Source organism: Eptesicus fuscus, chromosome 6, assembly GCF_027574615.1.
Source record: "Eptesicus fuscus isolate TK198812 chromosome 6, DD_ASM_mEF_20220401, whole genome shotgun sequence".
NCBI lineage: Eukaryota > Metazoa > Chordata > Mammalia > Chiroptera > Vespertilionidae > Eptesicus > Eptesicus fuscus.
The window spans coordinates 90,567,584-90,580,650 of record NC_072478.1 but is presented as its reverse complement, the minus strand read 5'-3'; positions in this window follow the sequence as shown (position 1 = coordinate 90,580,650).

Sequence of the window (13,067 nt, the reverse complement as noted above, 5' to 3'; positions counted from 1 at the left end):
GAGAGGGAAACATCGACCAGCCGCCTCCTGCACACTCTCTCCTGGGTATGTGCCCACAACTGAGGTACATGCCCTTGACTGGAATCGAACCTGGGACCCTTCAGTCCGCAGGCCGATGCTCTATCCACCGAGCCAACCCGGCCAGGGCTTGGCTCACTTCTTTCCAATATTTCTAGAAAGGCAAAGCAGCCCGCCTAGGCTCTCCTGTTGCTTCTTCTATCCTAAGTCCTTTCTTGTTTCACTGTCCCCAGCTTTAATAAACATACTCTCAAAAAAATAATAATAATATAGTACATGTGAAGGATGCTAGGCATGCAGTGAGTCCTTAATAAGTCACAGCTACCATTATTGCTATTATTCTTGATTAACTATGAAATACAAACGAGCACATACTAATTGCCGGGCACTGTGCTAAGCCCTGGACAGCTTTCTCACTCGGTCCCGTGAACAGCTCTATGAGGCAAATGCTATCATCCGGCCCACGGCAGAGAAGAGGAAGGTCAGGTACACTGATGTTAAGTAACTTACCCAGGGTGACAGAACTAAGGGAATCTGAGCCAAAGTGTTGTCACTGCAAAGCCTAACTGCCCTGATCTCCACCGCAAGCAGATTTCCCGGAGAAAGGAGGGGCTCCTCCCCTGCTGGTGCATCGGGGAGCCAGCGGAGAGGCCTAGAGGAGAAGGCAGAAGGGCCTGGGCAGAAGGAGGGCTTTGTGATCAAAGAGGGGGAAGTCTCCCTTGCTCAGCTACTGATGAAGCCACCTAGCACGGTGGGCTCTGGTCTCCTGACCTCCAAGAGGTGTCGCCAAGTTTTTACTGGTGCACAAAGTTAATTTTTGTGACAAGCCAGGGCATATATTGTTCCAGTGCTTTTTGTTTGAATTGCATTGTAGAAAAGCTGCCAAAAGGCATTCAACTTGCTGTAAGTCAGAGGAATCAACAGTTTAGAGTTAATAATGAAAGAGAGTCATGAGAACTTGGCCAGGTGAGTATACACGAGTGGATGGTCTGCGTGGACTGGTTAGTTCTTCCAACACATGTGCCAAAAAGGACAGAGAGAGACATACGATAATGTTTGATTTTTAAAGAAATTCAAGGTGTTTTTCCTTGTACTGGGATTGTGTGGTTGTATTCATTAGTTATTGCTATGTAGCAAATGACCCCGCAGCTTAGTGCCTTGAGATAAGTATTTACTATCTCACAGTTCCTGTGGTTCAGGAATTCAAGAGTGATTTAGCTTCCTAGGCGCTGGCTTCGGGCCTGTCACACAAAGTTGCCATCAAGATGTCAGCCAGGGCCTGGCCAGTGTGGCTCAGTGGTTGAGCATAGTTTGATTCCCCATCAGGGCACATGCTTGGGGTGTGGGCTCAATCCTTAGTGCGGGGGCATGCAGGGGGCAGCCAATCAATGATTCTCTCTCATCATTGATGTTTCTATCTCTGTCTCTCTCCTTTCCTTCAAATAAAAATATATATTAAAAAATCAACTTCACAGGGTCTACAGTGAGATAAAATATAGGATGACAGAGCGATAATAATGGTGCTCTGTCAATGCTGACTCATAGGTTTGTTATGAATAGTGATAACAATAAAGTAATAATAGCTCACGTTTATTGAGCAACTATTATTGTCAGTCTCTGAAGCTTAGAGCAATTAAGTTCCTTGCCCGAGGCACATAGCTAGGAGGGCTGGGACTTGAACCCAGGTCTGCCTGTCTCCCAAGCTAACCTGTTGGATCATTTCCTCTTTTCACTTCACAGTCTGTAATGATCTACATGTTACATGGTTCTTCCTTCCCCACCCCTCTTTTTTGGCTGCTTAGGAGTATATGGACATACCATCATTAGTTAACTATTCCTCCTATTGTTGATACTAGTTTTTAATTCTTTGCCATTAGCAATGAGGCTTCAGTGAGCATCTTTGCTGGCCAGGCATTTGCCCAGAACTTACCACGTGCCAGGGGCTGTACTGGGTACTTGACGTTTGTACCACATTTAATCCTCTACCAGCCCATGTACACTCAGCTGGGCAATGACTCTTTCAGGCTCTGGTCTAACACAGAGTGCCTTTTAAAGAATCGAGAGTCCCTTCCCTTTCTCATCCCGAAGTTCTTCCCTCCAACAGAGCCCTCAGGGAGTGAGTGCCTATTATTCCTCCACAGCAGGTTCACTGAGAGACCAGAGGGCTTGGAGTCTGCAGACTTGGACAGCTCTTGGTGGGTTATCACCAGGCTCACAGCAGCCTGAGCTCACCAGACAGGGCCCTGTATCAGTCAGTATAGGCCAGGTTACGCTCCAGTGACAAACAACCCCAAGATAGGGGCTTAAAGCATCCATGTGGGACTGTGACAGGTTCTGTTTTGTGTTCCCTTACTCCAGGCCCCAAGTTGACAGAGTAGTCACCATTGGGAACACTACCGATGGCCATTCCAAGAGATAAGAGAGAATATAGACAATTGCACACTGGCTCTTAAAGTTTTACCCGGAAGTGACTCATTACTTCCTCTCACTTTTTTTTTTTTTTCTTTGACAAAGCAAGTCACACAGACATGTTTAACTCTCTAGGGCAGAGATGTGCAGCCCATTATGTGCTAGAGTAGGGAGCACCGGAATATTTGGTGAACAGCACTGATGGCCATCACAGGCCTTGTCTTTTGTTGATCAGTTAGAAAAACTGTCTGACAATCCTAACCACATTTTGGAACAATTAAGTCCAGGCCAGAAGTGCCTGGGGGACTCTGAGAATTCTGTCCTCTCTTATCCACACCACGAAGGCCACACCCATGAATCCTTGGGGCTCCAGGAGGTAAGAACAGAGCGATGTGGGTCCAGGGAAATGGTAGGATTTCACCTTGATCGTGGGTAAGTGTGGTGGAGCTCTGAATTCTGGACAGTATGGTCACAGAGTGACTATGCCTCTGTGATCTCGGGCAGTGGAAAGGGGCATCTGACTCTAGTCAATGTCAAAACTTGGAAAAGTCATTTGGAAACAACCTAAATGTACCTCACAGGGGATTTAGGTAATATATCAGCCGGAATACTAAGTACTAAAGAGTGTAAACTCAGGAACAGTCTGTCTAGACCCATATCCTGGCTCTACCCTGTACATGCTGTGTAAACTGGGGCAAAGCACTCAACCTCTCTGAGCCTCAGATACTCCCTCTGTAATATGTGATATGATCTTTAGATCACAGGGCTTTTAAAAGGATTAAATGTTAATTCATGTAAATTATAACAGTGCTCAATAAATGTAGTGTAAAGTATACATATTTTAGTTGGTATAAATTTGAGAACAGGCTGGAGAGAGGCAGGGGGCACCTATAACATTGGTCCTGAAGGCAAGGGCCAGGGGAGGGAGAAGGTGGGTGGCCTGGAGGTTGAAAGAGGGACTTCGAGACTAGAGACATGTTGCTTTCAGGAGCGCAGAGACTGATGCTCGGCTCCATGATTTCAGGTGTCCCAGCCAGCAGTGAGATGTGGTGTGACAGGAAGGCCAGCCTTGCCTGCCCCAGGGACAGAGAAGCCAAATCCCTTGCTCAGGATCACCACGTAGCCACTGGGAACTGAGAGCTGGCCTCCAATTTCCAGGCTGGAAAAGCCACCAGACCACCTGCCTCTCCTCACCCTGTTCAGGGAGTAAAGCCACGAACCTTTCTCATGTCAACTCAGCTCTAGAAAATCATCTAGAACCACATTGCCAAAGGGTCCTGAGAACCATCTTGCCAAACTGCCTCCTTTCTCTTTGAGTCCAGAGATGGAACGGACTGCCCACGTCACACAGCAAGCTGAGGACAGGAGGCTCTGGCTGCCTGGTGTCTGATTCAGGCGGTATCCACAGTGCCACGTCACCTCCTGCTCAGCAGGGACTCATGACCATGTGCTTCTGAGGGCAGCAGCTCCAGTGCTCCATTGCCTGGTGGGAGTCTGGGTTCTGCCACTTCCTGGCTGTGTGACCTCAGTCAAGCTGCTTAACCTCTCTGTGCCTCTGTTTTTTATGTATGGAATGGGAATAATAGTTTTTCCTCCTTCATTGGGCTATTGTGTGGGTTAAAGTGAGCTGATCCCTGCAAAGCACTTAGAACACTGCCTACTATTCAAATTCAGTGCCGGCAGTTAACACTGTGACCACATCACCATCATCACATCTTCACTGTCACCATCAAAGTCTTGAACACCAGTAGGAGATGCACTGGGTGTGCCCACCTTGCTCTGTGCAAGGCCCCAGGAAGAGCTGGGTAAAGGCAGAGCTGGATTCTGCATGACGCTTGCCATGCCTGGGCCTCTGGGTCCCCAGCTGGAACAGGGAGGGTCTATTTTTTTTTTTTTAATTTTCTATTGTACTTCAATCATCCCAATATTCCTCTGCAATAATGACCATAGGAATGTGCACAGCTACTCACTGCAGTATCCTTTATAAGGTCACAGTAAACATTTGGAAACAATCTCAATGTCCTTTCTCATCGGAGATTTAAAAATAAGGGATTAACAACCCCAAAGTGGAAATAATCCAAAAGTTCAACAGCAGGTACCTCCATGTGATGGACACTCCTCAGCAAAGAAAGCAACCGAGTATGGGTAGCGGGGCACGAGGGTGAATCTCAAAACCAGCATGTTGAGTGGAAAAGCCTTAACCCGGAGAGTGCCTACGGCTTGACTCCACTTAGCGCACGTCCTGGGTGAGGGGAATCGCAGCTGCAGAGACAGGAAACAGGACCATGGCTGCCTGGGGCCAGATATGGGGACAAGGATTGATCACAAGGGGCATGAGAGAACTTTGGGAGGTTACATGACTGTGTGATTTTTTTTGAAAGTCATTGACCTATGCTCTTAAAATGGATGTGTTTTATTGTATGTCAATTATACCCCCACCGAATTGACTGAAAAATAAATGATGATTCACCCATACAAGGAAGGCTCTGAATCTGTCCAGAGGATTGGGCTACATCTTTGGCATCAATATAAAGAGAGTCCATGTTACTGTTGGTGAAAAATAAAGGCAAGTTATAGACAACACTGGTGACACTGACGGTTACTGAGAGCTCACCGTGGGCCAGGCCCAGGCTCCGTGCCTCACCGGCATTATTTTGCTTAATTCTGGCAATATCCATGTGAGGTCTGACAGATTAGAAAACTGAGGTTCAGGGAGATGAAGCGCATGCGTGGGTACCAAGTGAGGGAGCCCCAGGCTTGGGACCTGGGACAGGCTCTGAGCCAGCACACCGGGCTCTACTGTATGATCCCAATCCCGTGAAATGACAGTGTCAGTTTATGTGCAGAAAAAATCTGGTGAGATGAGCGTGAACTGGGCCCAGGGATTATGTCGGATATGCATTTATAGGCACTTTCACTTTCGTTTCTCTCTTCTTATCACCGTGGCACTTTCACTTTCAGTGCCCTCTATTTTTGTTATGTTTAATTTATTGTAACATGCCTGCATTACCTTTCTAATCAGAGAAAAAAAAAATAGACTTAAAAAAAAACAACCTACTAAAAAAGGTCTCTGGTTTGTATCTCATCTGCCCAGGACCTGGGCACCCTCTCTCACTGTTCCCTCTCCCAGGCGGGCCACGTGCCTGCACAGAGCCCCGAGCTCCTTTGAGCTCCACCGATAAAGGCCAGGCCCCTGTTATCGGGTCCAAGCAGCCCTGCAGTCCCTTCTCATCTGGTCCCCGCAGGGAGGGTGGGCCCTGTCCCAGGAATCAGCAGGACCCAGGGCCCTGGAGATAACAGGACTGCAGGGGGTAGGTGGTGGGGACCAGGGGGTCCAGGGTCTCCAGCAAGAAGGCGAGCCAGGGACCTTGGACAGAGGAGGCTGCTGAGCCCAAAGAAGTTGTGACCTGTTCCGTCTATGTGGACCTGGCTCTGTCTGCCAGGTGGCCCTGGGCATGGACCCCCCGTCAGTGATTTTCAGGTTCGCCTGGGATTCTTTAGTTCCAGCCTGGTCCTCTTTTTGGAAGTAACCTGGGCCCTGAAACCATTCTGAGAGTCCCTGGGGTCTGAGCCGACAGCAGGATGTCCTCTGCCCCCAGGTGCAACTCCAAGTTGATATGTGGAGGCCTGAAGCCACCCTCATGACCCTGAGCACATGCACACATGCCCTCCTGGGCACGGCCATGACTGAGGCCCAAGGACAAGCCAGGCCATCCTGGGCCAGGCCATGTTTACATGAGCAAAGGTCAGATACCGCTGCCAAGAGGGCCTCAGCTGGTGAGAGTCTGCAGCTGTGTGTCCAGAACTCAGATAATGTGCGCCCCAGGAGAGGGTGGGGTGAGAATGACACCCAGGTTGCTCTCTGGTAGAGCCCCGGCCAGCTCCCCTGCTGTGGGCCCTGCGTGGGGAGGTTCTACCTCCCCCTGCAGGTCTAGGAGCACCCTCAGGGCCACCTAGCTCGGTATCCGCCTGCTCTGCACTGCCCACCACTTCTTTTAGGCCACTGGATACTTTCACCTTCCCGAGCCTCAGTTTCCTCATCTGTAAAATGGGGGAAATCACAGTTCTTACCAGATAAGGTGCAGAGAAGAATGAGGAAGCTGAGGCAGGGCGGGGTGTCAGGTAAGTAGAAAGGGCTTCACATAGGAGTCTCTAACTTTAGGGATAGCCCCATGTTCTGGAAGACCCCACTAGGCTATAAGGAGGCTCAGAGACCTCCCATCTGAGTCTCAGTCATGAGTGGGGCCTAGAAGTCCTCTTCGACTCCCCCCTTGTGGTATTTCTGAATTATTTTCAAATTCCCTCTTCCCCCACCACTGTCCACCAACCCCCTCCCATTCCCTACTGTCCCAAATAACGAATCACTCACACTTCTATGTCAATGGAAGCACAAATGTAACCTAGGGGCTTCCAATCTGGTTGTGCTGATGGGATCTGTACATCAAAACCTAAAAAAGCCCTGGCCGGTTTGGCTCAGTGGATAGAGCTTTGGCCTGCGGACTGAATGGTCCCAAGTTCGATTCTGGTCAAGGGCACATGCCTGTGTTGCGGTCTTGATCCCCAGGGGGAGGCGTGCAGGAGGCAGCCGATCAATAATTCTCTCTCATCATTGATGTTTCTCTCTCTCTCTCCCTCTCCCTTCCTCTCTGAAATCAATAAAAATATATTTAAAAAAAAAACAACCTAAAAAAGTGGCACCTTTTCTTTTTTCTTTTAAAATATGCTTTGATTTTTAGAGATAGAGGAAGGGAGAGGGAGAGAGAACCATTGATCAGCTGCCTCCTTCAGGCCCCCTATTGGGGATCAAGCCCATAACCCGGGCATGTACCCTGACTGGGAATTGAACTGTGACCTCCTGGTGCACAGGTCAACACTCAACCACTGAGCCACATGGGCCAGGGCAAGTGGCACCTTTTAAATGTGCATGTGCCCCGTGCCCCGTGCCCTGTGGCTGCGCAGCGGGTGTGCACTAGCTGGAGTCTCTGCCTGGGAGGGGATCAGAGATATTTTCTTCTCTCGTCTCTCCCGCCAGGACACCTGGGTCATGCAGGCTCTGATTATTCACCTGCAAGGAAGGGGGAAGCTGAAGGAAGCTCAGTTTATTACAAAAATAGTTAGCAAAAATGCCTTTGTATTAAACTTTGTGGATGTTGATAACCTCCAGGCTGGCAATGCCACGGAGATAGGCTCCCTCCCACACTGTGGGTGAGGATGAAAACGGGCACAACCTACCTGCAGGCGATTAGCATCTCTATCAACACACAACCACACACATAACCACAATCCAGGGATTGTACTCCTGGGAGCCTATGGGGGCAGAAGTGCTACCACAGAGGCAGCTATAAACGGATGTTTGTGCAAGCATTTTTTTTTTTTTTTTGTAAAAGCATAACAGTACTGGAAGACTTTCAAATGACTACCCACAGAGGCTTGATTGCCTAGACATTTGTGATCCAACCACACTACAAACGATACACTATACAGCTGCCAGGAGAGGAGGCACGGACGCCCACGGAAATGTTTCCAATACTCACCAGCAGGCGAAAGAGGTAAATGAAGAATAATATGTAACACATACATAAACAAAACTACTCTTTCTTTCTTGACAACTGTATGTAGCAACTCAGGTATACTGGCATGGGAAAGCTCTGGAAATAGTCTTGGCTAATGACTTACTTAATTCATGCTGTTTTCTAGCTGACTGGGAAGTGACTTAACTCTCAGCCTGTTTCCTGCTTTGTAAGTTGATAATAACAAACCTCACAGGGTTGTGATGAGCATTACTATAACTAATTATTGAAAATCATTTGGCATATAGCAAGCATTCTACAAATATTTAGGGAAATAAGGCAGGAATCAATTTTCAGCTACTAGTAAGCTTTAAGCGGTGGAGGCTCGTCTGCCTGTCTTTACTGCCACCTAGTGGTCACAAGCGAGAAAGCATGCTTCTTCCTTCCCCTTTTAAATTTTTATTCATTTACTAGTAAGTCACAATTTCCCCAGGGCCTACAAAGCGTCAGGCACACACAGGTCCTGTGCTTTCGAGTTGGCAGGCTTCAATATGGTCCCAGGTCTCTGTGAGTCTCCCTTTTCTCATCTGGGGTTGGGGGCGCGAGTAACAACTCCTTACCTCAGATGTTTGTGAGGATAAAATGCAATAATGCCTGTAAAGCATTTAACACTGGCCGTGACACAAAAGAATGTTCCAGAAATAATCAGTATTGGTATTTACACATATTATCCTATTTAGGAAAGTGGTGTGATAGCCCTTTCATGGGTGAGAAATTTGAGGCTCAGAGAAGTAACCTGCCCAAAGCTTATTTACCTAAGAGAGGGAGGGCCGGGCTGAGAATCAGGTCTTTACCATCTCACATGCTTATCTGCAAAGGAATTGTAAAAGGCTGTTTTAACCATAATGGGAATCTGAATTTTGGATCTCACAGACCAGGAACATTTAAGAATACCCAAATGTATTGGTTATCTATTGCTGCATAACAAATTGCCCTAAAACCCATTTTGTGCCTCAGTGGCCTCACTCTCCTCTGGGCTCTGCAGCTGGGCTGCAGTAATCGTAAGGCTTGACTGGGGAACTATCTTCTTCAAGGTCATGTGGCTGCCCGAAGGGTTCAATTCTTGAGGACTGTTGGAGTCCCGGCCTCCCAGCCTCGGTTCTTGGCCAGGTGGACAGTATCTCCTACATGGCACTTTGTTTCATCAGAGCATGTGCGCAAGGCAAGAAGGCAAGAGCAGGCCTCGCCTGGCAAGATGGAAGTCACAATCTTGCGTAACCTAGTCACGGAAGTGATTATTGCTGTATTCCATTCTAGAACCTAAGTCACCAAGCCCAGCCCATTCTCCAAGGGATTACACAAGGGCTCGAGTGCCGGGAAGATGGTGTCACAGGGGCCCATTTTAGAGCCTTTCGGCCACACCAGAGTTGCTAACTTTTCATTTTGCCAAAGAAGAACATTTAGAAAATCAACTCCCACCTCTGGTCACCATCATTCCACAAAAGAAATGGACCTTTTTTACAACTAGACACAAAGAGAGAATCTCAGACTAAAGGACAGTCCCTTGTGTTGAATAAATGTAGCTGTTTGGGGAATGCCCCACAGGGTCCTGAGTTTTCCCACCCAGCTGCGCTCTGCCTCCTGCCCCAACACTGGGAACCTCCCGCTGGGAGTGGGATGAATCCAGCTGAGAGGGAAGCAGAGAGAAGATAGGGTGGCTGGGGCCTCACAGTGGTCAGCTCTCCAAAATAACACCTGCTAATGAATGAAAAACCTCATGCAGAAGGGTCCCATTTACCTCCGACTCTCAGACAAGGCAACCAGGCCCTGTAAGGCTAAGTGACTAGTGTAAGGTTTCAGGGCTCGACAGGAGATTAATGTTTGCAGGATGCTTCATTCACCACAAATCCCTTCCACATTCATTAGCTAAACCCTTAGTCTCAACAGCCACCCGGGGCTGGAGGGAGAAGACTACCATTTGCCAGTTAGCACTAAACCAGCAGGTCCAGAGAGGTTGAACAACGGCATGGAGTGACTCAGGATGCTTGGGGAAGTAGACCCAAAGGAGGCCCAGGGAGGTTGGACAGGAAAGCAGCAAGGGTTAGGTTAGTAGCCCAGAGGGTGTGGCCTGGGGTCACTGGGTCAGTCTCCCAGACAGGGAATCCATGCCAGGGAGTGATTCTGTTGCTGGTGCTCCTTGCCACTTGGCCAAGGCTGCCAGCTGTCTTCATCCCCCGAAGAGGGGCCCGAGGTGGCACTGCAGCAGGGGGAGTCGGGGGATCCTTGAACCGGATAGCCCCAGTGCAAAGCCAGAAGCCTCTAGAGCAAGCGGCCAGGTCAGTGTCAGAAACTCAGCTTCTCCTGCTTCCCCTTTGCTCAGGCCAAAGGTGCCCCATTCATGGCCCCTCCCCGGCTCTGCGCCCAGCTGGAAGGGGCGTGCTTTCGCACTTTTAATCCCACGTCTGCCTATGTCTGCCTACTCCTTCCCTTCCCGGGGAGCACCCCCTGGGGCTTCTCTGTCTCCCTCAGCCCCTAGCAGAGCGCTTGACTAATGACATCACTGGGAGGAAATGGCCACCTCTGTTCAGTATTTACTCTCAATTAGCCAACACACAAAATCCCCAGGTAGATGCTACTGTCATCTCTGTTTACCAAAGAAACCCAGGAACCAAAAGGTTAAAATCACACAGCTAGTATTCAATGATACTGCTGGAAGGTGAAATACAAATTAAAATAAAAAATAATAAAATAAAAAATAAATAAATTAAATAAAATAAAGAAATTTTGCCAAATAAATAACTAAATAAACAAAACTAATTACAGATTTCAGTGAGTGGTAAGATATAAGGTCAACCTGGAAAAATCAATAGCCTTGCTGTAATCCAGCAACAATAATCAATCATAAATATGTAATGGAAAAGAAACCACATTCTCAAAAGCAAAACAAAACCAAACAATGACAAAAACCCAAAACAAAGTTATACATCTAGAAATAACCTACCTAAAAAACACCTTTATGAGAGCCATTATAAAATTTTACTGAAGGATATAAAAAATAAATCTGAATTATGGCAAGATAGATCCCGATTACTGGTAAAAGGTGCCAGGTTCTCCCCTGTTTAATCTATAAGGGCAAAGCAACACAATCAAAACACCACCAAGGTCTTTCTCAGAATTCAATACACTCATTCTAGAATGACATGGAAGAGGAAACAATAGTCAAGCAATCTGTAAAACTGGAAGACCTCGAACACTTCTCCCACCAAACAGCAAGACTTAGTATAAAGATTTGTTATATATAATACTGTCCCAGGAATATATATTAAGAAAATGCAAAGCATAAGGAAAACCTGTCTTCCTATTTTACTGCTTTGGTCATGAAAAACAACACATTAAAATGAGATAGCCTTTTCTATCCATCAGACTCGTAAAGCTTGAAAATGACAGTTTCCAGGGTTGGGGGGTAAGTGGGAAAACAGACCCGTGACACTGCCCGGGGGATGGTGGTGGTGGGGAGTGGTGGTGGGGAGGCTGAAACAGGAAGTGGGAATGAGCTGAACACTCCTGGCAGCAGTTTGGTAATAGCATATATAAACATATAATGTGCCATACGTTTTGACCCAGAGGTTGCCCCTGTAGAATTTATCCTCATGACATAAAAGATGTTTATGACAGCATTGTTTATAATAAGGAAATATTGGAAGCTGCTTAAATGTTCATCAATAAGAGAATGATTAAACAAATTAATGTAAGTCCATACAACAGAACATCATAAACTATTAAAAATGATAATACAGACCTTATAGCATTGGCATAGATTACTGAATAAATAATCAAGATTGCCTTAATCCTATCACTCAGAAATAACTACCGGCAAACATTTTGTTTATATTTTTGCAGCCTTTTTCTGTGCATGCACACACACATTATTTTAAGAAATGGAATCATACCATATGCATTACTTCATAACTAGCATTTACTTAACTATATATTGAACACTACTTTTTTCAAGAAGCATAAATTAGTTTTATACTAAAAAAACTACTATTATTAATTTTCAGTTTCATAAAGTGCATTCTTAACAATGCAATCATGACATGTAAAGCTAAAATCTCTTTGCCTCAAATCAAATCAAATCAAATCAAATCAAATCTCTTTGCCTCTCCCTCTCCAGAAGTCACCATATTCATTGGGTATGCATCCTTTCAAATCTTTTCCCAAACGTTTGGGCCATTTACATTCATCTATATGGACATGCACATGCACACATGGAGTCGTGTACTTACATGGTTCTGTAAATTGGTTTTATAAATAAACAGTATGACTTGGAACTTGGCCAGGAACCAGATAAAATTTTGGTATTTTATTTGTTGTTTCATTTCCTAATTGATGGCCACTTAATAGTAAAAACGAAAAAACAAACAGACAAATAAAAAAGCGTAAAACAATAGTGAAGAAGGAAAGGAGGTAGGGAGGGGCCAAAAAGGAAAACAAAAACAAACGGAATTTTATCTTCCTTGTTAAAAAGGTCCCAAGCTTCCCTGATTTCCACCAGGGGGAGACAAAGAAACACGGACGGACGTGTCAAAATGCAGGCTCCCTGATGGGAGGTTCATCCATCAGTAGCCTTCCGCGACATTCCATCACTTTCTACCGCCTCTTCCCACCAGGCCAGCTTTTCCAAAGTGACACGCCTTTCTCAGGATTTGGGACCACGAGCTTTCCCAGGGCATTCACCCCATGCACCCACATCCACCCAAACTCTGGGAGCGCTCCAGGAAGAGCCTCGAAATGGTGAGCAGATGCGCGATTCAAGGTCCTCTGGTGGCGAATCAGGTGCCCAAAGATGAGGCAAATTTCAAGAATCCTGACCTCCCCGGCCCCCAGCACCAGATCTTGGTGTTTATCGCCCCCTCCTGGCGGGATTTATTAATGTGTCCGCAGGCGCCAACAGCCTGAGAGCAACTGAGGTCACCAAGATTGTGGTGCCCCAAACACATGCCCCCATTTCCCAGGGTTCCTCAAAGCGGATGGGTGAGGACAGGGGAGATACCGAACTCCACCCACCAAACACGGTGGAGCCAGAGAGAGCAAGTTTGACAGCATGCATTTCATTTCCCGATTCTCACA